The following is a 27,407-nucleotide window of genomic DNA, read 5'->3' as shown; positions in this document are numbered from 1 at the left end:
CTACACCTCTAATAAAGATGGATCCGTGGCTACAAACAAAGATAACACTAGAAAAGGGGCAGAAAAAGTGCCAAGACCAACAAACTTGGAATTTAGTGCCAATGTCAAAGAGTAAACTTATTAAAAAGAAAGTGCCTCCAAACAAGTTTGTAGGCCCTTAATGCCCCCAATTGAAAAAATCACCATAGAAAAATCAGGTTGTCCTCTAATTCTCCCATCTTGAAAAGAGCCACTGTGATCACAATGCCATTCCCAAAGTAGCCCTTTGGTAGGGGAGGCTCGAATTTATTTCGCCCATTGACTGCAAACATGAGCTTCATCCCCTACTTTGCTACCATTTCTCATGATGGAGAGGAGCTCAAGGTGGAGCTCAAGCATAAAGACCAGAGAAGACCAAGGTTTGCCAAACATCTCGCCCACCTCTAATATGCATTCCAAAAACCAAGAGCCTACTCTTGAAAATAAAGTGCTAACTCCCAAAAAAGGATTCCATGATATACAATGCATCCAAGGAATCACATAGGGGTCCCTAATCCACACTTATTTCAATCACCTTAGTGGGCTTAAAAAAATTCCACCCTTGTTCCTCCAATAAGCTTCACTGTTTTCATTGCAGTTTTTGGCTCCTCCACTGCCTTTGTTGTTTTTGATCTGTGTAGAGCGTGGTAGAGTCTACCCTCCAAAATGAAGTGCAAACCATATTAGAGAGGGGAACCAAAACTATTAGTGCAAGACCCAACAACAAAAAAGCGCAATGTTGTTAGAGGGCCCGTAAATGTGGATGGTCCCTTCTCCAAAACCTAAGGTGATGCCGTCGATAGAGGGAACAAAGTTTGCATGAATGCACAGAATAAGGTACAAAGGCATCGCTAAATGTTATGGGCAGGCCCAAAAACAAAAATCATCCCACTGCTAAATTTTTTACCTTTTTTCTTAATAAAATTTTAATAAAAATAATTTAAAAAGAACAAATTCATCACCTCAATTTGCATGCCTCGACTAAAAATGGCTTGCATACAAAATTTTTTGCCTCAAATTTTAACAATGTCCAAATTGGACATATTTTATATGGAAATGAGGATTTTTGAGCACTCTGAGCTCAAAGGTGATGTCCATTTTCACTTGAAGTGCCTCAAAAATTAGTGGCCCTCCCAATTCCAATAAAAAATCCTCTGAAAGCTCCAATCTGAAAATCGATGACAATTTTTTCACAAATAGAACAGGAGCATGAAGATTAGGATCTTTGATAACATATTGAAGTTGATGAATTATGAACCCCACAGCTCCCAAGAATCACCTGCATGCAAACACCTATCACAAAAGAGAGAAGCAAAAAGCTATGGAGGCTGGAATTTCCAAATCCATAGATGAGACATTCTTGATGAGCAAAAAGAGAGATTGCTATTATCAAAAGTGAATGAATGAATTACAAAGAGATCATTACTTATAAAAGGATATCAAAACCCTAAAAAGGTGGTTGCATCATAATAATTAATAAAAGAATTAATTATTAGATGCCTAAAGTTTAGCTTAAGAAAACTAGAGTTAATTAGGAGATATCTAATTACTCTAATAGTATATTCCTAGGTTATTCTACAAGAAGTAAAGCTTATAATTATTTAAATACTAACACTAACAAAGTTGTGGAAAATGCAAATATAAAAATTGATGAATATATAGAAATACATGAAGATGAACAAAAGGAACCTGAGAATTACAAAACCTTATGTACTACTATGAAGGTAGGTCTGCTAATGTTGATGATACTATGAACCAAGTTGCTCATCAACAAGAATCAATGTTTGTCGAGTCACATACAATGGATGCCAAGTTGTATTTAGGAGCCATGTTACATTCAAAAGTTGAGGTACATTCTGATACTAAGATTAGTTTATAGGAAAGGAATGCTGAGTTACCTGATAGAGAAGTACAAAGTTAACCTTAGATTGAACTTCATGAACATCCTATTGTTGAAGAAAGAAGAAAAGAGCCAAGATTATCAAAATATGTCAGAAGACATCATCTTGCTGAACAAATCAATGGAGAAAAAGAGGATGGACCAATGACAAGGAATAGATTAAGGAATAAAACATGTTTGTTAAGCATACATGAACCTAAATCAATGAAGGATGCATTAGAGAATGAAGACTAGTTTCAAGCCACGAAAGAAGAAATTGATCATATTTAGAAGAACAAAACTTGGACACTAGTACCAAGAACCAGAGGACAAGAATGTTATCAGAACATGGTGGATGTACATAAAAAAATTGGATTATAATGGTGAAGTAACAAGGAATAAGGAAAGGTTAGTCTACAAAGGTTATAGACAAGAAGAGGGAATTTACTATGGAGAGACATTTGCCCCAGTTGCAAGATTAGAAGGAGTAAGAACTCTGCTTTCTTATTTTTCTTATAAAGGATTCAAATTTTATCAAATGGATGTTAAGTCAACATTTTTGAATGGTATATTAGAAGAGGAGGTTTACATTGAACAACCTAAAGGATTTGTTGATACAAATAATAAAAACATGGTGTGTAGATTGCACAAAGCTTTATATGGTTCAAAGCAAGCTCCCAGAGCATGGTATGAAAGATTGCATAACTATCTTGTGAAGATTGGTTTTGAGAAGACTGATGACAACAATAATCTGTACTTGAAGACAGAAGGAGGTAAAGAAATTTCACTAGGTGAAATATTTTTTGATGATATCATATTTGGAGGACAAAATGCATTGTGTAAGGCATTTGCAAATGAAATGATGAAAGAATTTGAGATGTCTATGTTTGGAGAAATAAAGTTCTTTGTTGGATTACAAAATTATCAGATGAAATATGGTATTTACATTACTCAGTACAAGTATGTAAAGAAAATCTTGAAGACTTTTGGTATTGAGGATTCAAGACTAGTTAGTATTCCCATGGATATTTGGTTCAGGACAAAGAAGTGAGAATGGAATATGTGAATACAAAGGAATAGATAGCTACTATATTCACAAAGGCTTTACTTAAGGATGTATATGATTATCTTAGAGGTAAGCTATGGGTGATACCCTATCCAAAGCTACTTAAGAAGCAAGAGTAGTGCCTTGCATCAACTGAGTTGAATGACATACTTTACAACTTGATGCATTAGATCTTACTTTAGGAACTACACAAAATGAAGGAGTTGAAACAAAATCTTTACAGTCACATGAAAGGTGACAGAGTGAGAACCTAAATTGCGGATATTTACATGAGAAGATGACAAGTCTTTGGCATTTTTGTCAAAGAGGGAGAATATATAGGAGGAGAAAAATATACATTGATAAATATAGCATTATCAAGAAAGAGGGAGAAATATTGTTGTCAAGGAGAAACTGAAAGAAGAAGAGTTTACATTGAATATCTAAAGAAGAAGATAGACTATAGCCTATATAGAAGAAGGACATATATTGATAGAGGGAGAGATTTCAATACAAGGTATTAAGTTTCTATTTGGTATTGTTGTTATTGGTTTTCCATCATTGACAAAGAGGGAGATTGTTGAAAAAGAAGATTGTTGAAGTATAGAAATGAAGGAGATTGTTGAACCCTATCATGGAACAATCATTATTTTGTCATTGAAGTCAAACCTACTACTTGCTGGTAAGATAATTGCTAATTTGGTCTAAATTCTATCATTTGATTGATTGATGAAGATGGTTTGAAAATAAAGGATAACAAGAATACCTAGAGAAAGGTTGAGCTATATGGTGTATAAAAGGAGCACTAAGACCAAGTCAGACTTTGATGATATAGTGCATTTTTTATCTACTTAAGGCTACAATGAAAGGATGCTTGATAAAAGAGAAGAAAAAGACTAAGAAAAGAAATGTGTCTTCCAAGCCTAAACAAGTAAATAGTGGAAGCCAAGCAAACTTAGTTTAGGACAAGCATAAAGTTAGTTGTGGCCAAGCAAAGAGAAATTCAATATGTGCCATGTGAAGAAAGTTTAGTATGTGCTAAGAAAAGAAAGTGTAGTATGTGTTGAGCATTAGAAGAATGATAGTAATGATCGAACAAGCAAATAATTAGTTCATGCCGAGCAACCTAGTGTTGACCGAGCATCAGAAGCATGTTATTGCTAAGCAAACAACATGTTATTGCCGAGTGACATTATAAAGAGGTTGAAAAAAATTTAACGAATCCGAGTTGACAAAGTTGATTTCTTGAATTATGTGAAGCATGTTGAAGATAAACCATTTTGAGATGAATTTGAAGAGGATTGTAAGGGAAGTTTCTAGAAGGAACAAAATTGAAAAGAGGTAGATTCAATGAATTTGACCTAACCCTAAGATGGACAATTCTGATGAAGCAACAAAAGATTAAAATTCTCTATATAAGGAGATACTAGGCTAGAAGCAATGGTGTGAAGTGTGTGAACAAGGTGTTGCTTCATTTGGTGGCTGAAGGAATGGACCTGCAATTGGCATACTAAGCATGAAGTCTTAAGGAGGTGAAGGATTTAAGGGTGAACAAGCTACTAGAGATGGAGGGGAATGAATGCCAAGTAGTATGAAGACATGAATGAAATATCTGCAATTTATAAGTGAGTTGTTTTGTTATTAGATCAAGTCCCATTGTTACTTTCTAACAAATTTATCAGTTTGGATAAATCCTTTGTATTAAGGTTGACATAATAGTCATGAGTAAATCCTTTAATAGGGTGACATTCTAATGGAATCTTCTAGAGTCCTCTAACAAGGCTCAACCCTAACAGGGTGATTAAAATCTTTTAATCTAGGCCACATTTAACAATGTGCATTGTAACCTTTAACAAGGTTGGCTCCTCACGGAGCTCACTTTAGAAGATTGAAAATTAGTATCATATTACTGGTGGTTTTTCCCAAATTGGGTTTATCCTTATGTTAAATTGTGTGATTGATTTTTTGGCATTTCATGTTTACATTTATGCAAAGTTCATTTGACCTAGGACAATAATATACTAAGGTTTGAGATATTGGATGATCTAATCAATGTGTGCACATGTATTTGCTGAGTACTAAAAAGTTTTATCTATACATTTGGACCTTGGATAATTTATTCACCCCCCTCTTAATTATTCTAAATTACTCCAACAGATATTTGGGAAGATTTAGATGTACAAGCAACCTTGATTGAGTGTGCTCAAGTTTATATCACTTATTTTATATAGTACAAGTATCAAGCCCTAACGATAATTTTACTTGATTTCATACAAGTAGAAATATCAATTAGGATTGATAGATAATAATGTATTTATGACAACCATGATCCTAGGGTCTTGGAGCACAGCTCAATATCTTCTTTGGTATATTGAGCTTATATGTTTTCAATTGAAAATTCTTCATCAGGAGAAGGCAAATGTGCAAAAGGTAGAAACATTTCTCCTCCCTTGATGTCTTGAGGTTCTTAGTTTATTAAACATAGATGAAAAGTCCAAGTTCTAGTTGGGTTAGAACTAGGGTCACTATTGGGATCCATTTGACCTTTTCATTTTAGATCATGTCATTGGCATATGAAAATATAGGGATGAATCTAAGAATCAAATATAAGAATGTAGGAATGACAACAATTTTTGATTTTTGAGATGACTATGGTAAATGCAAAATTAAAAAATGTAAAGAAGGTAACTGAGTATCATGACAAATAGTAATGATAATATTATTGATTTTTGGGAATGAATAAGGAAAAACGCAAAAAGATAAGATGAAAATTATGACCACTAGGAATGACATATTTTTGGGGGTTTATTGATTTTTGGGAATTACTAAAGTAAATGTAAAAGACAAAATGCAAAAAGATCAATGATGATTATGATAACTAGGAATGACACTATTTTTTTTGCTGTTTATTTTTTTGGGAATAATTGCGGTAAATGCAAAAAGGTAAAATGATGACTATGATGAGTAGGAATGGCATTTTTTTTTTTTTTTTTTGGTTCTTTTGGAATGACTAAGGTAAATGGAAAAGGTAAAATAAAAAAAGGTAAAATGATGATTATGACAATTAGGAATGCCACTATTTTTTTATAGAAATTTTGATTTTTAGTGATGACTAATTTAAAATGGAAGGACAAAAATAAATATTATGACAACTAGGAGTGGAAAAATAAAACCCAAAGGGAAGTTTTTGGAAAATTTAGCATAGAACTTTAGGAAACAACCTAAGTAATTGAGAGAGTCTTCTTGACCTCCACATTGTGACAAAAATGACAAATTGAAAAAGTTTTAATTGTGACACAATCATCATTCACTAACATATCAAATCATTCTCAAACATAAAAATGTAGGTGAATCTAAAGATGAAATATGGATAGGTTTTTAAAGCTTTGAGGCAACCTACTTGGTAGTTAACATACATAGTTAACTTTGAGGATGGTGTTCAAAAGACTATTCTTGAGATTTTCCACTATAACTCTCTAGGTAAGAAATAAAATCATACTTCAAAATACATGGGGGCTAAATAGATCCCACAAACACAATATTATTCACAATTTTGCTAGAGATCATAGATCTGATATTTTTCTGATTCAAGGGACTAAAATGTATAAGGATAGAGTGAAAAGATTAAAAGTTTTTAAGAGCAATGGAGTTTAGACACTTAGTTATAAAGGAGCTTAAGGTGGTGTGATTACTCTTTGGAATTCAAGTTTTATTTATGATACACCTTCATGGGAAGATGTTAATAATGTTTCTTCACTCTTTAGACATATAAAGGATGATTTTAAAGGAGCTAGAATTAAAATTTTGTCTAAGCTTTCTTCTTTTAGACAGAGGTTCTCTAATGGCCATTGGATTATTATGGGTTATTTTAATACTCCACTTTAGCAGAAGGAAAAATTTGGTGGCTCTCATTTTTACTTGGAAACTAAGATGGATTTTATGACTTCTATCCATGATAAGGGTCTAAATGATGTTGATTTGAATATGTTTTTGCTCACTTGGACAAATAGGAGGAAAAATGATGAACATATTCAAGTAAGGTTGGAATGAGCCCTTGTCTCTATTGATTAGTTGTTGCACTTTTTATCTTTATGAATTCCTAAAAATAAATAGGATTTGATCATTATCCCATTAGTTTTATGGCTGGATCAATGAAGGGGAGAAACAAATTTCCTGTTAGATTTGAAAAGATATGGTTGTCTCATCTTATTCTTTATGTTCGTATCAAAAAGTGGTTTAACATCAATGTTGATAGTACAATTATGTTAAGAGTGGACAAAAAGTTAAGTGAGGTAAGAGTGAATGTCAAAATATGGAACAAATAGACTTTTGGGGACATTTTCGACATGAAGTTTGTTATTCAATCTATTTTGAAGTTGATCTAGGGTAAAAAATAAAAGGATGGATATATTGGAGATTACCTAAGGTAAATGAAATTATCTCAAAATATCTTAACTTTATTTCTAGGGAGGCGTTTCTACAGAAGAAAAGATCTAGGTCCCTACATGGTTGTCCTCGAGGGATAAGTATATTAGACCTTTTCATAGAACTCTTTTAAGGTATATAATAAAAAATAGAGTTCATAAGATAATGAAGGATTGCATGAAAATTGACAATTAATATGATATTAGAAGTCAAGTGACATGCTTCTTTCTTTACCTCTTAAAGGCTGACAATAGGTTGGATGCTAATGCATAAGATATTTATTCCACTCCCAAAATTGTGCATGAACATAAAAATACAATGTTGGTTTCCATCCCCTCTATGTGATAGAAATACTAATCTTTCCTTGGTTGTATTTATTTATTAATTGGGATAAACTTGTTGAAAACAATTGATTAATTGTATATTGTCCTTGATGTTACACAAAATGTCATGTCTTTACTAGTTAGTGTATGTTGAGATCACTCAGGTGATGAAGACAGTTTCTTGTGTCTGCCAAGCATTCTAGTGTTTACCAAGTTTAGAAGACAGTGTATGTCGAGCTCACTCGGGCATCAAAGAGAAGTTAGTAGAAGTTGAGTGTTAACTAGGATCACTTGGTTAAAAGAAAGTTGGAAGGAACCAGTGCTAACCGAGCTCACTTAGTTATCAAAGGAAGTTTATGAAGATTCAACATTAATCGAGTTCACTTGGTTAACATAGGAAAATCATTTTTGAATTAGCATCTACCAAGCAGGGTCGACTAACAAAAGATTTTCTTGTTTTGGCATATTGAGTTTAATAGATTTGTTTGTTGGTTCTAGCTAACTAAGGAGATGAATATTAATTATTCTAAGATGTATTCAAGATGACTTGAAAATGTTTATCATATAAGTATAAGGTCAAGTTGAGGATTGAATTCAAGCAAGTAGATGAAAGAAGAAAAGATGGTTAGAGGAAGTGAGTTAGAAGGATAAGAAAAATATCCTTAAGGAGCAGCAAAGATACATTTGATTAGGAAGGATCAAGTATTCGAGCTAGAACTGAGATCTGAAATCAACAATACAATTGCATTAGAAATTAGGTGATATCATTGTTACTCTCTAACCATTGTAGCAGTAAACTAAATCTCTTAACAACTATTTGTAAATCCTCTAACAAGGTGGCATTTCTAGATTGAAGTGTCTAAAGACCTCTAGCAAGGCCACTCATAACAGGGTGATTAAATCCTCTAACAGGGTCATATCTAATAGTATGTTTTGTAACCTTGAATAGGATTGGCTCCTAACAAGGCTCACTTTAGAAGAGTGAAAAATAGTAACTAGTTGCAATTGGTGGTTTTTCACAATTTGGGCTTCCATGTTAAATCTTGGTGTCACTTGTGTTCATGCTATTTCTTTTATGTGTATGCAACTAAGTTAATTAAGGTTAATCATAGATAATATCTTAAGTTCTTCATGTTCAGTATTTACCTAGTAATAGTTGTTATTTCATTAGTTACCAAGTTACAACATATTGTTAGTGTTAATCAAGTGCCTGTGTGTTAACTGAGTAACAACAATTTCATCAGAGTTTATGTTTTCTAGTGAAATCTAAGGCCTTTGGGATTTATTTTTGTGGTAACTGATTTACCCTTCCCCTCTTAGTTACTCCTCATATATTTCCAAAAATTGGTATCAGAGCTTTTGGTGCTTGAAGAGAAGGTTTCAAGGACCTAAGCTAAAGATCAAGATGTCTTACAAAAGGGAGATCCCCAAGTTAAATAGAGATAACTTCAATGCATGGCAAGAACTTATGAAGTTACATTTGGAAACCATTAGTAATTTAGGTCTAAAATATTTTAATGCTAACTATGTAACACATACTGGAACCATGACTATTGAATAAATTGCAAAGAAGAAGAATCATAACATTATGACGATTGATATTGCTTCAAATCCCAACTATACCAAATTTGATGAAGTAAAAGATTGTGGTATTGCTTATGAAATGTGGATCAAACTAACAACCATCTATGGAGGAGATGATAATGTAAGAAGAGCCAAATATGAAATTCTTAGAGGAAAATTTGATCAAATAAAGATGAGAGAAGATGAGAACATTGCAAAGTATAATGATAGAATCAAAGCCAGTGTTTGTGCAATCAAAGCTTTAGGAAGAAAGATTGAAGATGAGACAATGATAAGCAAGTCTCCCAAAACACTTCTTCCTATATATGCAATCAGAGTATCAACAATTAAAGAGATGAGATGCAATACAAAGAATGATATACCATTGGATGTAGTAGTCAAAAAATTGATAACATTTGAGGTAGATAACTATGATAATTATGTTCCTAGCTCTAGCAATCTCGAGTCTACATTTGAAGCTAAGTTTTCACTCAAGAAGAAAGATAAATGGTCTAAAGGAAAACAATCTAAAAGTGAAGAGGAAGATAGTTCTGACAGTGATCTTGAAGCCATTGAAGCATTACTTGCAAGAAGGTATCCCAAAGGCAAAGGAAAGTACAAAGGTAAAATTCCTTTAATATATTTTTCTTGTGAAGAAGTTGGTCACATTCCTGCAAGGTGTCCAAACAAAGAAGTCAAAGATAAAAATAAGAGTATGAAGTACAAAGGCAAGAAGAATTTCAAAAGCTACAAGGACTACAAGGATAAAGGTAAGAAGTCTTGTTTTATGGCTAAAGATTCAGATAGTAGTGAAGATGATGAAATGGTCTATATTACTTTAAAAGATGAATTTGATGATGAAGAAGATAAAATGGCACTTATTTCTCATGTCAGTAAAAATGATACATGTATTATTGATAGTGTTTGTTCACATTATTTGACTGGTGACAAAAAAAATTTTGAACATATGGAACACTATGATGGTGGAAGTGTAATATTTGGAAACAATGAACCATGTTGCATAAAGGGAAAAGGTTGTATCTCACTAACCAATGAACTTAGATGTGATAATGCTTATTGGGTTGAAGGATTGAAGCATAATATACTAAGTGTGGTACAATTGAATAACATTGGATTCAAGGTAAAATTCATGAATGAGAAGGCCAAGCTGCTAGATGGAAAAGGAAATATAGTTGGGTTTGGTAACCAAACAAAAGGTAACATATTCTTCTTAGATCTTAGTGAAAGTTTTGTTTCATTTCTCAAGTAGAAGAAAGTTGGTTATGGCATAAGAGGTTGTGTCATGTGAACTTTGATAATCCGCTCAAGATAAGCAAAAACAAAAGAGTGAGAGGTATTCCTAGTTTGAGAAAACTTGATATAGGCCTATGAAAAAACTATCAAACTAGTAAGATGGGTAAGATAAGTTTCAAAAGCAAGAACTATCGTTCTTAAGAAGTCTTGGAGCTGGTTCATATAGAACTTTGTGGACCTACTAGAATTCAGAGCTATAGTAGAGATAAGCACTTTATTCTTTTTGTCAATAATTATTCTAGAATTATGACTATACTGTATATGAAAGATAAGTCTAAAGCTTTTCAAAAGTTTAAGTGATATCTAGAAAGAGTAGAAAAGGAAACAAGAATTAAGTTAAAATTTTTGAGGCTAGATAGAGATAGTGAGTTCATTTCTAATGAGTTCAATGAAGTCTGCAGTGAAAGAGGAAACAAAAGACAAGTATCAACCCCTGGTACACCACAATAGAATGGTATAGTTGAAAGAAGGAAAAGGTCAATAATGGACTATGCAAGAACCTTGATGATAAAATTTAATGTTGCAATCAAATACTAGAAGGAAGCAATCAGTACAATAGTGCATACCTTGAACATAGTACAACTGAAGAAAGACTCAAATCAAACTCCTTATGAACTATGGTATGGATACAAACCTAATGTAAGTCACTTGAAAGTATTTGGTAGCAAATATTATATTATGAAAGAGACTAGGAAAGATAAATTTGATGTCAAAGGTGATGAAAACATATTCCTAGGATATTCTAGTAGAAGTAAAGAATATAAATGTTTGAATCTGGCTACTCATGTCTTAAGACCCTTAAGACCCTTGTAAAACCCCCTCTATGTAGTTAGGGCATGTAAAAATGCTGTCAAAGTATAAGACCAATAAAAAATTATAGGGAATCTCAAAGGGTATCTTGAATGAAAGTTGGTTTGGAGGGTATTTTGTGAGTTTGTAGAGTTAAGTCCCAAAATTTGAGGTTGAAGACCTAAAGGAGCTACACAACTAGTAAGTATAAAATAAGGAGACCGCTAAGAAATATTTGGATTGTAATGGAACCTACATGCCTCATGAATAAAACTAGGATTTGTTTGAAGCCTCCACACTCCTTTGAGTTAGTCCATGAAACTTGGAGGTAAGAAGTATTGAAGAATTCATTTGGAAAAGAACTAGTAAGTGGAAGAAGTCTTCACTTGGTAGGATCACCTTTTAATATAGAATAATAGATGGAGTTCCTAGATGTCTTAGGAATTTTTTGAAGCTATTTGAAATAATTGAAACTAGGACAAGGATATGATCTTGGGTTGGTCCTATCACTTCTCTTCTTGGTTCTTGACCTACTCTAGCAACTAAGACACAACTAAAGCATATTGAGGATGTTGTTAGCTTGGATACTACCACTTTGGCAAGATTGCACTCGATAATAATGACTCCCCAATTTCCCTTATTGGAACTAGTGTTCCATTCTCTACCAAAGTTATAGGGGTGACCTCTTCACCGACTAGGACACTTGCTAAGGCTTAAGTGTTAGGATTAATGGGTCATAAATAATAATTACAACCAAATATAAGAAATATTAAAAAATAATAAATCACACATAAGAGAACACAAGACACAAAGATTTAATATTTTATTCCAATCCCTAGGCCATGTCCACCAAACAACGAGTCCAATATTCTTATTATCAAGTGATTACAACTTGATTACAATCTATAATCCCTTACAACTCAAAAATACCACAAGAAGCTACAATCTCATCATACATTCTAAAATCCCTAACCCTAAGCCATTTTATACAATATTTTTGCTTCTTACAAAATTAGGGCTAGAATAAGTAGACCAATAAAAAATATAACTCTCGATGTCTCTTACACTAGTAAATTCATTTTTGGCTTTGGGCCACTGCCCCTCAACCCTTCCCTATATTGCGACAAGGAGTGCACTTAGGGCTGCTAACCCTAGGACCCCACAAGAGGTGCTGCTCCTTGACCCCTAAAGCATGGGGAAACTGCCCCCAAATCCATGTAGTAAAATCTAAGGGAAACCACATTGAATAAAGTGGGGAAAAATTAGCCTTTGAGTCTAGTTAGGCTCCACATTACAATAATATCCAACTTGGGGACTAATTATACTCCACACCAATAACTTAAAGGTTCCTATCTGTGAAAGGGACCACTATCCTTTTCACTAATGATATTATGGAAGAGATGGTTAATGACATGGAACTTACCTTGGTGGGAAGATTGCTCTTTAGACCCTCTATCGAACAACTCAAAAATGGGTAGCTTCCAACTAGGACCTAAAAGGTAGTGTGAGAAATAATTGCCTCATAAAAAAATGTTCTTGTTCTCCTTCTATAATAAAGAATAACTTATCTTTTTCCTCTCAAATGGCCCATGGTCCTTAGGTTCAAACTTGAGGAATATTTTGGTAGTCTGTAAGTAGAAACCTAGGTTGGATTGTGCGACAATTCTAGGGGTAGTAGTTTTGATGTGGGTGAAGTTACTCGACCTCTCACTAGAAGTTTAGATTAATGAGGCTTTTAAAGGAATAAAATAGTATTTTGGTAACCTCATGTCAATGGAAAAGGTTACAAATACTCAATCTCATCTTCCTTTTGTAAGGATTTGTGTTAGTGTGATGGTGAACTTTGTGAGTGTTAATTATGGCCTATTAATCAACCACAATTGAACATGATCCTTATATGTAGAATCATTCTGGAATGAACATTGTATTGTTCATCTGAAACAACTTGACAAGTCGATCGATTGCCTCTTAACTAGAATGATTATGCTATTGCTCTTAGACCAAGGACCTAGCAACCAAACATCTAGAATAAAGGATTTATGGCTAAATGAGATGCAATAGTTAAGCTATACAAGATACAAGCTTAATCTAGAAATAAGAAAGAATGATTAATCTAAATGTGTGTATTCAAACTAAATGAGATTACTATGCAAGAATAAAAATGATATGAATGCAAATGTTTGAGTGATTAATTTAGCATAAGTTTGATGCAATTCAATTTTAACCTTTATAATGAGGAATTGAGAGCTTCTTAAATAGGATCCAATAATTGATCAATGGTCAAGATCAAATAGAATGGACGGTTGAGATCTAGAGAAGATTCAGTTAGAATAGAAAGTTTCCTTATTTCTTTTGAGTGGAATAAGGAGTTAACTAATTTATTTCCTTTTCTAATTTTAGCCAACTTAGAGTTTCCATTTTTGAACTAAAGAGAAGATTTGGAGAAAATATTTAATTCAATAAAATAGAATATGACCTCATAAATGGATATTCTTAATTAATTAAATAATTAAACACAATAATTAAAATGAGAATATATCTTATTAGATAAAATACATTTAATTCCTTAATATGAATTTTAGCAAAAGGGGTAATTTTAATTTAACCAAAGTGCTAGGACTTATAATTAAATTAAATTGATTAATAGTTTTACCATGGCTAATTCGATTAGACTTTATGAATTAAATAGAGTATGTAATTAATGCATATTAAAGATTTTTTGCATTTGACACTTAGGTCAAGTAGCGATTATCAGAATCAAAATTTCTTAGTAAAATATGACTTAAGGTTGATTGAATAGACCATAATTGGTTTAGCATGGCAATGTGCCAATTTTGGGGTATTACATTTTCCCCTCTTTGAATGAATGTGTGAGCAACATGTTTGATTCAAAGAAATCATAAGTATGAAGCATAGATCAAGAAATGATATTGGTTCTGAAATTGATGACTCAAAGATCAATTGATAAGAATTTTAGGGTTATCTTCAGAACAAAGCTTAACCTTAGGGAATCCAGATAGAACACCTAGATACTGAGATTGATAATTTTTTTTAAGGTTATCTCTAGAATTAAGTTTAACCTTAGGGAATCTAGATAAAACACATAGATACCAAAATTGATAAGATTTTTAAAGTTATCTCTAGAACAAAGCTTAACTTTAGGGAATCTAGATATAACACTTAGACACCAATATTGATAAGCTTTTTAAAGTTATCTCTAGAATGAAGCTTAACTTTAAGGAATATAGATAGAACACCTAGATATCAGAATTGATAGAATAAAGATTATCAAACTTCATAGAATTGTTCTCAGAATGAGATTCAATTCTCAGGAGTCAAGGTTAGATTGCCTTGATACCCATCCATTAGAAGATGACAACATTAATCATGATTCATAGAATCATCCCTAGAATGAGGCTTAATTCTCGGGAGTCAAGGTTAGACTATCACAATACCTATCCATTGAATAGGGATCGAAAGCAAGAGCTTAGAATTGTCCCCAAAATAAGGCTTAATTCTCAACAAGAGTTAGGATTATCTCTAGAATAAAGCTTAATCCTTAGTAAGAATTTGGAATTATCTCCAAACTGAAGCTTAATCCCCCATAGTCCAAATAGAAAACTTGAATACTAGTCCATAAAAAGAAATAACAAGACCTATCATGAGTAGTAGGATTATCCCCAGAATGAGGCTTGATCCCTAGGAGTTAGGGTCAGACTGTCCTAATACCTATCCATTGAACTCTGACAAGAACTGTTATAAGATTGATCAACTGATTGAAAGACAAGATAGATGACATATGATGCCAAAGACAAGGAACAAAGATATCCCAAGTGGTGAGATGTCTCGAGTGATGAGGACATAAGATTTAGATTGAGTTGAAGCCAATTTTGGAAGATTCAATGATGTAATCATCCTGCCCCCTTTGGGAGCAAAATTGAAAGATGACACACCAGAACAGTGATGTAGAGTAGTAGATTCAATAATAAAGATGTGATCAAAGATTTAGAAGAATGTAGTTCAAATTAGAAGAGCATGAAGACAATTTGGAGTTGATTCAAAGTGATTTCAAGGTCCAAAAGACTGAGTTTGACCAAAATTGACTAGAGTTGACTTTTCTAGAAATTTTGGAAAATTTGAAGAAAATGTGAGTTGAAAAGATTCCAAGATTCAAAAAGTATCAGAAAAAAGGACTGCACAAGAATTCGATTGCATTGGCCCCAAAAATTTTAAAATGTGATTTTGAGTTGTTTAAGTTTGTCAAATTTTGATTTTGATTCCAAAAATGGGTTTAGTGAAGCCAAATTAGCTAGGGGTGATTTTTATGCCAATCAAAGCACTTTAAAAAATTAGGTCAAAACCTATATAAGAGCGCAAAGGGTTATTTTCAATTCATTTGTGCTTTTGTGTTTTGTGAAGAAGAGAGCTTTGAGGAGAAAGATGGTGGTCCCCATGCATATGCATTGATTTGAGTGCCGACAGACTATGCACGTCTAGTGAGTCAATGATAATCCCACTTTGAATTAATTTTTTTACACATTTTGAGTCTATTTTAGCATGTTTTTAGGGTTTTGTAGAGGTCACAATGTCAGATTTCGTGTGAGGATTTCATCTTTGCACAACTCTAGATCACCTTTCATGTGAAGAAGTACCATCCTAGTACTTATTTTCCTTAGATGCTAGGTTTCTTCCTGCATAAGAGACCCACTTCTTGCACAAAAAACCCTAAACTTGGCTATTTTTGCGCTGAGTCTTTTTAACTTTCTTGTGTGAGATTGTGTTTTCTTGCGTGAAAAGGTGCAATCTCATGTGAGAAGATGAAATCTCGCAAAAAAATCTAGTGTAATTTGCAAAATTGAATGTTTGAAATTTTATTTTTTGTTGATATTTTGTGCTTTCATTCATCATTTTTGCCTATATGAGATTGAACATTGACATGTTGTTTTCATGTTTGTAGGTTAGCTTTCCTAACGTTAGATTTAGGTCACATTATTTGCCCTATGGAGCCTTGATTCAATAGCTAGATGATGCCAACATAGCACACATTAATGCCCTTGGTCTATTATAGATTTGCTAGATTCCTACATTGCTGGTGAATCATGACCTATTGATAGCATTGGTTGAGCAATTCCATTTAGAGAGGAACACCTTCCACTTGCCCCAGGGAGAGATGACTATCACCCCAGAGGACATCTACAAGATTCTATGGATCCCATTCCATGGGTCGCAAGTAGTGTACGACACAGTCCCATGGATAGGCATAATAATACTAAGGGCTATATTCTAGGAGGACCTCATCATGGGTAGAACCATCACATGGGATGAGCTAGTACATACATATGGTCCCACCCTAAGGTTAGCAATAGTATTGGGTACATTCATTAGTTGCTTTCTAATGTCTAACAGAGGCCAACATAGAATAGAGTATAGATGGGGTAGGATGCAACAGTAGATATTGGATGAGCCAGTGTGGTATAGATGGGGCCAGTGCATGCACACCCATATATTTCATGAGATGCACAAGATCATTTACCATGAGAGGAAGAGCATGGCCATTGGGGTCTATGTTCTTCAGGTGTGGGCATGTGAGCATTTTCCCATCACAAGACCCATTTTTGCTGATGAGAGATAGACTTTGGAGCCATACATATATAGATATTAGGGATAGTTGACCTAGACATCTCTGGGGAAGACTGAGTAGTGGAGAGGTTGACTAGATGACCTAGTAGCAGTGGTTTGGAGATTGTGAAGAGAGATGGAGGCATGGGATGATGCACCCATAGAGCTGGGGTATATGTTTGCATCTTAACCACTGATTGGCCACTTCGTGTAGGTTGTTGAGAGATTTCACTTACTTGTGTCTAGCAATAGTATGGTTGACCACAAGATATCTCATAGGAGTACTATTCGTATGCATGGTTTGCCACAGATCTAGATCATGGGTGGTTTGTCAAGTTAGACCAAGGTCGTTCAATGATTGATGTGCAGATCATAGTGGCGACATAGTGGGATTACATGCTAGCTATAGTAGATGGTGGGATGACTCCAACATATCAGGCACACTTTGTGAGTCATCCTTTCCCATGATTCATAGACCTAGTGGGGATTTCTGTACCTATATAGCCAGTGTGAGGACCACAACCACCACTATAGTAGCCATAGTAGGAGAGACAAAGAACATGGTAGGTGTCAATTCCTCCTCACCAGATGGGGTTGGATCTAGATGGTAGCGATAGTGGTATAGGACATAGACATCCTCATAGTGAGATGGGATCCCTATGACATTATAGGGTGTTGCCCCTAAGTTAATGACAAGATTCAATCCATGGATGCATGAACGAAAGCAACAAACTAAAGTAGGAAAGCAACTGTACAAGGGCCAGAAGATGTGCGACAAGATATAACATTTTGAAACAAGAGGTGTCTATTTAGTAGGGTTTCACCTTCTTGGTAGAGATTCTTTTTTTTGCTACCACAATGCCTGTTTTCCAAGTTTTCATCAATAACACTTTTTTTATTTGTTATTTTTTGTATTTTTCTCTTTTTTTGAATTTTTTGGTATTTTTGAATTTTTGTAATTTTTTTGTTATTTGTGAAATTTTGAATTTTTTTGGTATTACTAAGGTGCCTATTGCTAGGTTTTCACCAAGATAATGATTTTTCAAGACTTTTAAGCATACACAAACAACTTTTGAAATCAGGTTAGCTGTAGAACCACTTTAGATCGAGAGTGTTGATGAGCACCTTGAGTGCCTCCCCCTGGGTTGTAGAAAGTTGGTAAGCACCAAACCCAAACACTACAGTAACTATGTATGGACCAACCTAGTTGGGTTCAATTTTCCCTTTGTATACCTATTGTTATTGATTCTTAGGGTTTTCTATTTGAACAAGATTACCTAGTTGGAAGTCACGTTGCTTAACTTTCTTATTATAGCTTTTAGATATACATGCTGATAAGGTCGAAGATGATCGCACACCACTTGTTGACGTTCATCTAACAATTCCTGCTCTTGAAGCTAAGATATTCTATGGTCATCATCAATAATGTGGCCCTTCATGGAGATTCTCAAAGTAGGAATCTCAACCTTAATTGGAAGCACAACATCTACTCCATATACCAAAGCAAAGGGTGTTGTACCCATTGGAGTTCTGATACTAGTTCTATAAGCCCATAAAGCTAGATTAATCTGAAGGTGCATATCCCTTCTAGACTTGTTAACTGTGTGATGCAAGATCTTAAGGATCACCTTATTGGATACCTCCACTTGACCATTACCCTGGGGGTAATCAATAGGAGACCAATGTTGCATGATTTTGAACTTTTTGCACAACTCCTTAAGATCCTTGTTTTTAAACTATCCTCCATTATTAGTAATGATGGAGGAAGGTACATAATACTTGTATATGATGTAATTCATAATAAAAAGAGCTACAATTTTTCCATTTTCTATAGAGAGAGGGACTGCCTCTACCCACTTAGTAATGATGAACTTGTGTCCATTTGAAGAAGATGGGTGAATCTGACCCACTAGATCAAAGGCCCACTATTGGAATGGCCATAGTGTGATAAATGGAATTAGCTCCTTGGTTGGAGCATGAATTATATTCCCATGGAGCTGGCATTGTTTGCAAGACTTGGCATATTTGATTGCCTCTTGCTCCATATTTGGCCAATAGTAACAAACTCTAATAAGTTTATGAGCTAGTGTCAAGCTAGTGAGATCTATAAATGCCCTCATGTGTACATCAATTAATGCACATTTGGTCTCATTAGGTTGTAAACACCTAAGGAGTGTTCCATCGAGACCTCTCCTAAATAAGTCATCAGCAATAATAACATACCGTGAATCATTGCGGATATGGTGACACTTTTCATTTTGGGTTACACAGATATGAGTATATATGGTTGTAGTAGGATGAGTTGTGTCCTACAATATAATAGCTCATTTGAGATTCAGGGGAATTATAGGTAGGGTAGAGTAACATATCCACCAGGAACTCGTGTCAAAGATCATTCTCTAGCATTTGTGACATGGAAGCAAGAGTAGCCATTGCATAAGCCAGTTTATTGTGTACCCGAGGAATTTGTTGAAAACTGATTTGAGCAAAGTATTTCTTTAGGTCATCCACCATGCATCTATAAGATATCAATTTATCATCCTTATCTGATACACATCATTGACCTAGTTGATTATGAGTTTTGAATCACCAAAGATTTTAAATTCATCCACTCTCCATTCAACTACAATCTTCATGCCATTAATTAGGGCTTTCTATTCTACAATATTTTTTGTACAAGGAAGCAAAATCTTATACACCTTACGTAGTGAATACCTCTATGGTGTTATGAACAAGAGCCCAACACTAGATCCTTGTTGTGTGAAGGAGCCGTCAAAGGACATCACCCAAGTTTGGTGTATGAGCATTAGAATTGATTCATTAGGGAAGTCAATGTTTAGTAGAAGAAGACTTTACATTGGTGCTTCTTCTAATTGATCAGTGATTTCTTGTCCTTTGATAGCCTTTCTCTCAACATATTGAATGTCAAAATTGCTTAATATCATGACCCATTTAGCTAACCTTCCCATTAGAGTTGCCTTGCTGAGTAAGTATTTCTATGGAGCAATTTTAGTAACTAGTTGCATAGTATGAGTGAGCATATAGTGTCTCAAATTTTTGGAAGCAAACAAGACTGCCAAGCAAGCCTTCTCAATGATACTATAATTCATTTCATAAGAAATTAGTGTGTGACTCATATAGTAGATAACTCGTTCCTTGTTATCATTATCTTCTTGAGCTAGCAAGATACCAAGAGATGACTCTATTGCTAAGATGTACAAAATAACAGGCTTCCTATAGATAGGAGGCATCAAGATTGGTGGATAAGCAAGGTAAATCTTTATTTGAGTTAAACTTTGATCACAATTTTTGCTCCAATTATATTTCACACCTTTATGTAGAGTCTTGGTAAAAGGTTGTGACCTATTTGCCAGCTGTGAGATGAATTTGTGAATGGATTGAAGTCTTCCTTGTAAGCCCCTCATTTGATTGATATTATGGGGTGATGACATGTCCATGATTGCTTGAACTTTCTCTAGATCTACCTCAATTCCTTTTGCAGAGACAATGTAATCAAGTAGTTTTCCAAATGTTACACCAAATGCACATTTCTTTAGATTGAGTCTTAGACTAAATCTCTCTATACGATTCAGGATAGGTCCCAAATCTTGAAGGTGAGTGTTGTGTTTTGTGCTCTTAACCAAGGTATCATTGACATAGTCCTCCATCATCCTATGCACCATATCATGGAAGATTATAGTAATTTCCCTTTGATACGTGTCACCAATATTTTTTAGACCAAATGACATCACATTCCAACAAAAGGTTCCCCATGCACAAGTGAAAGCAATCTTTTCCTAATCTTCTAGTCCAATTTTAATTTGATTATAACTAGAAAATTTGTCCATGAGTGAGTACATCTCATATCCTACAGTCATATCCACTATCATATCAATGTTGGGGAGTGGAAAATCATCCTTAGGACATGCTAAATTTAGAACGCAAAAATTTGTACAAACTCTAATAGATTTTTCATAATTGGAGACTAGAACAATGTTGGAAATCCTTTCAATATAGTTGATAGTGCAGATGAAACTAGCTTTCAGAAGCTTTTCTAATTTAGCTTTAACAAGTAATGCAACATAAGGATGCATTTTTCTAGATCAGGATCCAAGCCTGGCATGTCTGAGTATGTCCACACAAAATTTATCTTTTTCTCTTGGAAGAAGGCAATAAATTCCTCTTTTTCTTTTGGAGATAACGACTGTGCAAGATGTATCATGTGAAGCTATTCCTCTATTGCCAAGTTGATTGGCTATTTTAGTTCTATCAACACTGATGATCTTTCCTAAAAATTACTACAAAGTGCGTCAAATATCTCATCCATAGGTGCCTCAGAGAGGTTTTAACCTTTGGATACATCTTTTAGTTTTACTATTTTAGGTTATGATATTGAAACAATGTGGTTTTCACCATCAAACCTTCTATTTCATTTCTTTTTTATTGTGTGATTGAGATATTTGATGTCAGCTTCAATCATGTTAACACTTTGTTTTCTGGTGGAAGACATTACACGTTTGACAACATTTAAATAGTAGGCGAGAGCATAGTCCTTCTAGAATGTAGGAACTTCACTAGATGTATTGGAATTTCAATCTATAAGCTCAAGATAGGTGAGTGCAAGAGATGTGGCAAGTTTGATGACGTTCATAGTATAATCATCAAATGCTTGGACAAGAAATTTGAGACCTAAAGTGACTTCATCTACAAGTGTGTTCAAATGCCTTAGAGTTCTAACATCATTAATCGAAGACTCGATGACACTAGTTGGGTGAGACTCATTCAACCTAACCCTAGATGATTCACCTACTTTGAGCTAATTTTCATAAACATGAACTTGATTTGTATCTTTGTTTGTAGTTGCTTTTGAGAAAGAATCAAATTCATACTCTCAAGAATCTATGCTACATGGAGATAGATTATAGAATTCCCCAGTAGTAATAGGGACCCATTCTCCATCATTTGAAATTTTACAAAGTAGCTCAATGACTAAAGCATGAATGAGCTCTCCTTGTTCTTGTTAGATATGGGGAGAATCAGTAGTGTTATCAGAAAAATCACTATCATTATCCATAGTGCCGACATGTAGTACAAAGTAATATGGTTCTGTGAAGAATTTAGCAAGATCAATAGGAATTGGATAAGGATAAGGATGCTCACCATCAAAATCATCCTCATGGTTATTTGACTTAGCTTGTGACTCATGATCAAATGAACTTTCAAGTTTTGGTATAAACTTGTTAATCCCTAGATGGAAGGGAATCTTCTTGAAGCCTAGACTAGATGTATCTCAAGACCTTCTAGCTATTGCTTTGACAGGATCAATCAGACCATTTTTGTTGTATCCAATCATACCATTCTCCTTGTAGCCAAAGTGTTTCATGAGTTTAAGACCTTGACCATACTTTTCAGGAGTAATTTCACAAGACTGTTGTGTGAGGTCAACTAGAGTTTCCTCTTTGTATATCCATACATCAATGGCTCTATTGTCATCTTCCTCCTCTAGATGTGCAATAGCTTTAATAAAGGTACCATTGTACTTAGTTTAAGGTGACAACACAAAAGGTCTCTTCACTTCAAATGGTTTCCCATAATGATGGGGAGACTTAGGAAGAGATGTCAAAGACAGAACTAGTTCTATGTGATATTCACCCATCCCAGTTTCTTTCAACTTGAGTGACTTCTCAATTTGTTTCAACTTATCATCATGATGGTATGCAGATTCCCTATTATAAACTACAAAACTTTCAATAGATTTGAGCATGTTACAAGTGTAACTAGTATTTGTAGGTATGGTGACTTCAGAGCTATGAAATGCGAACTAGAGAAGTGACTCAATCTGCAAATGGCCTACCTTTCTCTTCCTCCACTTGATGCATTGACGGTAAGTTGAAGGAATATCTTGCATTTAATGTATCCATGGTATCCCTAGTAGGATGTTGTATGCTAATGGAATGTCAAGGACTTAACAAGTGACATCCCTTTCTACAGGACCAACATGTAGAGGCAACACAACAAGACCTAAAGATTTATGCTTGACTTCATCATATGCCTTGATGGTTATCTTGTAATGAGGATGAATGGACTCTTCAGAATAGCCCAATTGTCTAAGTAGAGCAACATAGACAATGTTTAAACCAACTCCATTTTTAATGAGCACACAATAAACATGTTTTTGGTGTATCATGAATTTAATGTGTAACAATTGGTTATGCAGATGACTTAGTGAATTGTCATCCTCCTCAAAGAAGGACATATAGTAAGGTGAGGTCAGATGAGCTACCATAGATTGGAACTATCAAGATCAAGATCTTGAGGTATGTTTTCCTTAGTGAGGGCTTTGTCAAGAATATACCTACAAGTAGGTGAGATTTTGAGCAATTCAAAGATCATTATTTGATCATTTGTTCATTTCAATTGATCAAGGATATTGTAGCTAGTAGCCACAGAAGATGTTGTAACTTTTGCACTTTTTCTAGATGGACTAGCAAGAGGTTTTTCTTTGTTTTGTTCTAACTCAAGATTAGAAGGTGCAAGGCCTTTAAGGACTACCTTGGCACAATAACATGTAACAACATTGACACAAGATTGTGATGGTTCTTTGTCAGATATAGTAGATGTAGCACCCCTCAAGATAAATGGTGTCTTAGGTTTGGTGTTGTCTTGTTTTCCTTTGATGGTGATGACATCACAATACTCACAATCCATAGTTTCAACCATGTTGATCACATCATCATCATTAGAGTACATATAGTTGACCTTGTTATCAGGTTTCTATTTTGAGTTTTCTCCTTTTTCATAAGACGAGAATGGTTCCTTGAAAGCATTGTGATCCGAGTTCTTATTATGTCCATCCACAATAATGTTACCATTGCCAATTAGGTATTGAACTTTGTGATGCAAGTTGATGCAATTGCTGGTTTGTGACCTTTGTTCTGATAGTATTCACAAAATGCAGTTTCATTCCACCATGAAGGTCATGGTTGTGGATCATAAGGATGAGAGTTATCCATGGGAGAAATGAGATTGTTTTGTAGCAGGGTCTTATAGACCACATCTAGAGGTTCACCAAGAGGTGTATATTCTCATTTTTGGTGTGTAACCCAAGATGATTTCTTCAATTTGTTTCCAAATGTCTTGTTGTTAGGAGGAGGTTTATCAATGTTCTTAGATTCTTTGAGATTGTCTGTAAGATTTAAAGCTTCTTTAGCAGGTTTAGGAGTAATGTTGTCAATGAATCCATCATGTATTACCTCTCAGTTCTTGTTCACATACTTGGAATTGTCCTTACTAGAGGTTGATCCTTGTTTAGTGTCCTTTTGAAGGGTTATTTTTCCCCTTTTGACCATGAATTACTCATTTAGATAGCTTGTGTGACCATGTCTTCAAAGGTGTGTGGACCATGAAGTTGAACTTTATACCCAAAGTTAGGTAAGAGATTATTCGTGAAGATATCAAGTTTTTCTATTTCAGGAATATTTCATGAATATTTGGTGTAAAGTTGTTGTCACCTTTGAAGGAATGTGAGAAACATTTCCCCAACCTTTTGTTTAAGGTTACATAAGTCACACATGTTTACTGGATGTTGTATGTTATGTGAGTACTATTGAACAAACATGTTAGCAATCTAATCAAATATATTGATACCATTAGGCAACCATGAAAACCATTCCATGACTTTACCACCTAGACTTTGTTAGAATAAACACATAAGATATGTCTGATTATGCATAAATTCCATAGGCAAAGTACCAAATTCCTACAAATGATCTTGGGGATTAGAAGTTCCAAAGTATTTATCATACCTAGGTAACTCAACTCCTCTGGGAAAAGGAGGCATATCTATACTCTTATCGAAAGGAAATGGACAAAGAGTGTCTAAGGTGTATGTTTTTGTAGGTTTGTCCTTATCATGCATCATTTGGGCTAACTATTCTTACATGATCTTTAATTGTTTTTGCAACTTAGATGTTTTAGTTTCCTCTTTAGGTGTAATGATTGTTTCAACATTAAAGTGATGAGGTAGCTTGAATCCCTCTTGAGTGACTTTGAGAAAGTATTTCTCTTTCTCTTCATTAAGCAAGATTTCCATGACTTTCTGGAAGTGTTTATCCTTACAACATCTTTTGACATCTTTAGGAAGTATCTCTTTGTTTTCCTCATTGTCATCAATAAAAGGTTCTTTGTGTCTTTAATTCCTTTGGTGACCTTCTTCTCTACTATGTTCTCCATGTTCTTGATCTTGATCAACCATGTCAGGAATATGATAAGTTTTAGTGTATGTTGGTTGAAAAGGTTGCCTAGATAAGAATTCAACTTTGTTTTTTGGAGATGTATGTGCTTTTCTAGTTTCAAAATCCTTTTGATACAATGGATTCCTAGTTTGGTGTAAGTTTATGGAAAAAGTTCTCTAAACACAAGGTGGTCTAACAAGTGAAGGAGATCGTGAAGACTCCTCACTAGATGTACTAGATACAGACTGTGTATGAACTAAGAAGCAACCTTTACCATGACTATGACCCCTAGCTCTACCTCATCTAAGTCTATGGCAATGGAACATGTTTCCACTCCTTGTTGCAACAATCATAGACAATGATAAAAAGTAGAAGCCTAGACAAGGACCACACTAGAACATAGCCTCAAAAGGTGAGATAAAAGTGTTATATACTTAGGTATGAGTTGTCTAAGTAATGGCTAGAACAACCAAGAGTTATGAATATCATGACACGATGTATGACAAACACAAAAGGACATAATAAGATAATTGAGTGAGGAAACTAGTTCATGTGTAGATTGCAAGTTGTCAGCTAAGCAAGAAGTCATTGTTTGACACTATTGCAGATAGAGAAATGATTAAGTATTCTAGACAAAAATCATACTTGGATCATATTTTGAAGAGGAAGCTCAAGATAGATTTCCATTTTTGATAGATTTTGAAACATTTGCATGAGGAAATGACTCCAGGGCAAGGAAGTACAGACAACCAGGTGAGCATATACAACTACAAGGCAATTTTGATAGTTTTAGGACAAGATCTCGAGTGAGGATTCATAGATAACCATGTGGGAAAGCACTATGAACCAAGTGAAGTTTCAAAATAGCAATTTTTGACCAGTTTTATCACACGAGGACTTACATAGAGGCATGTGAGGATTTGATAGTTTAACTAAAAAGGCAAAATTTTGGCATCAGAAGATAGTATTTGGAAAAATCTCACATGGAGATCCACAGACAAGCACATGAGGAACTTTAAAGAACCCCAAAAGGAAGTGCTAAAAGAGAGTTTACTCATACAAAAATTTGCAGTACTACACATGTGAAAAAGGGATAGACTGACAAGTTTTGACTGAACTCAAAGAGATTTTCAATGGTTTCAATAGTTCTGAATAGAAGGCTAATTATGTTTACAAGTTTTAGGTAGATATCAATATTGTTTTCAGGTTTTGGACATCGTTTTGGTTTTCAAGTAGACAATTGTTTTCAGACATGAGAAGCAAGTAGTAGTCACAAATAATCCAACTAAGGATAAAGCAAGTTGGGGGGATGGGGGAGTCTTGACCTTTTGTTTGTTTGAAATATTTGGAGAAGTTTAAAGACTAGAAAAAGACACGCTTTATCCCTATAACCAAAAATGGTAGAGGAAGCAAAAACTTTGTCTCACAACTTATGTGCATGCATTCACCTCACACAATCGTGTCACCCCACTATAGGGCGCCTGTATTTTTGGTGTATTCTAAGGACTCAATAACATATATGCTGAATGAACACCCTTGTGGTAGGGGTCAAGCATGTATACCACCTTCCAATGTCTAGGCACATGCCTATGGTGAGTATCTATAGCAGAGATTCTCCCCCCTCATTACACAAATATGATGTCTCCTTTTGGAGGTGAACCGGGTAGCAACTAACTAAGAGGTTTTTACTTTGCTTCCATTCATATTAATGCCTAGTGTCTTTATGAATGAAGTTGAGGCCAATAACCCACACCAGCATCTAAAAGTGCACACACTTGACTAGTAAGACTATGGCCGATGTTGGCTAGTGCAATAGACAAAGTCTCTTCTTGATATGCGATATCAGAATGAAGAAGAGGAAATTAACATGGCTTTGGAGTCTTTCACTCTATTAAGCTTCTTTATTATAGTGAGTCAGAATCACTGACAAAAGTTGTGTGCTCACTTGGTTCATTCTTAGAGGTTGGATCACTCTGGCAGACCCTCTAAAGGTTGACTCAGACTAGTGGTTCAGATCTAAGGGTCTAAGTTTCTAATTTACCTCAAGGGGAAAGAGCATACTCCTCTACCTCATCACCTTACCCAAACACACAAAACATGTTCATCACCAAATTATCGTATCAATCCTAATTTGTCCTATTCCAAGACTTTGATCCCCTAAAAGGAAATCATCATCTCTTCATCAAAGGCTTTGATTG

Source organism: Cupressus sempervirens, chromosome 8 (assembly GCF_028749045.1).
Source record: "Cupressus sempervirens isolate cs-2001-9-10 chromosome 8, ASM2874904v1, whole genome shotgun sequence".
NCBI lineage: Eukaryota > Viridiplantae > Streptophyta > Pinopsida > Cupressales > Cupressaceae > Cupressus > Cupressus sempervirens.
The sequence above is the reverse complement of the archived record's forward strand: the minus strand, read 5'-3'. Positions refer to the sequence as shown.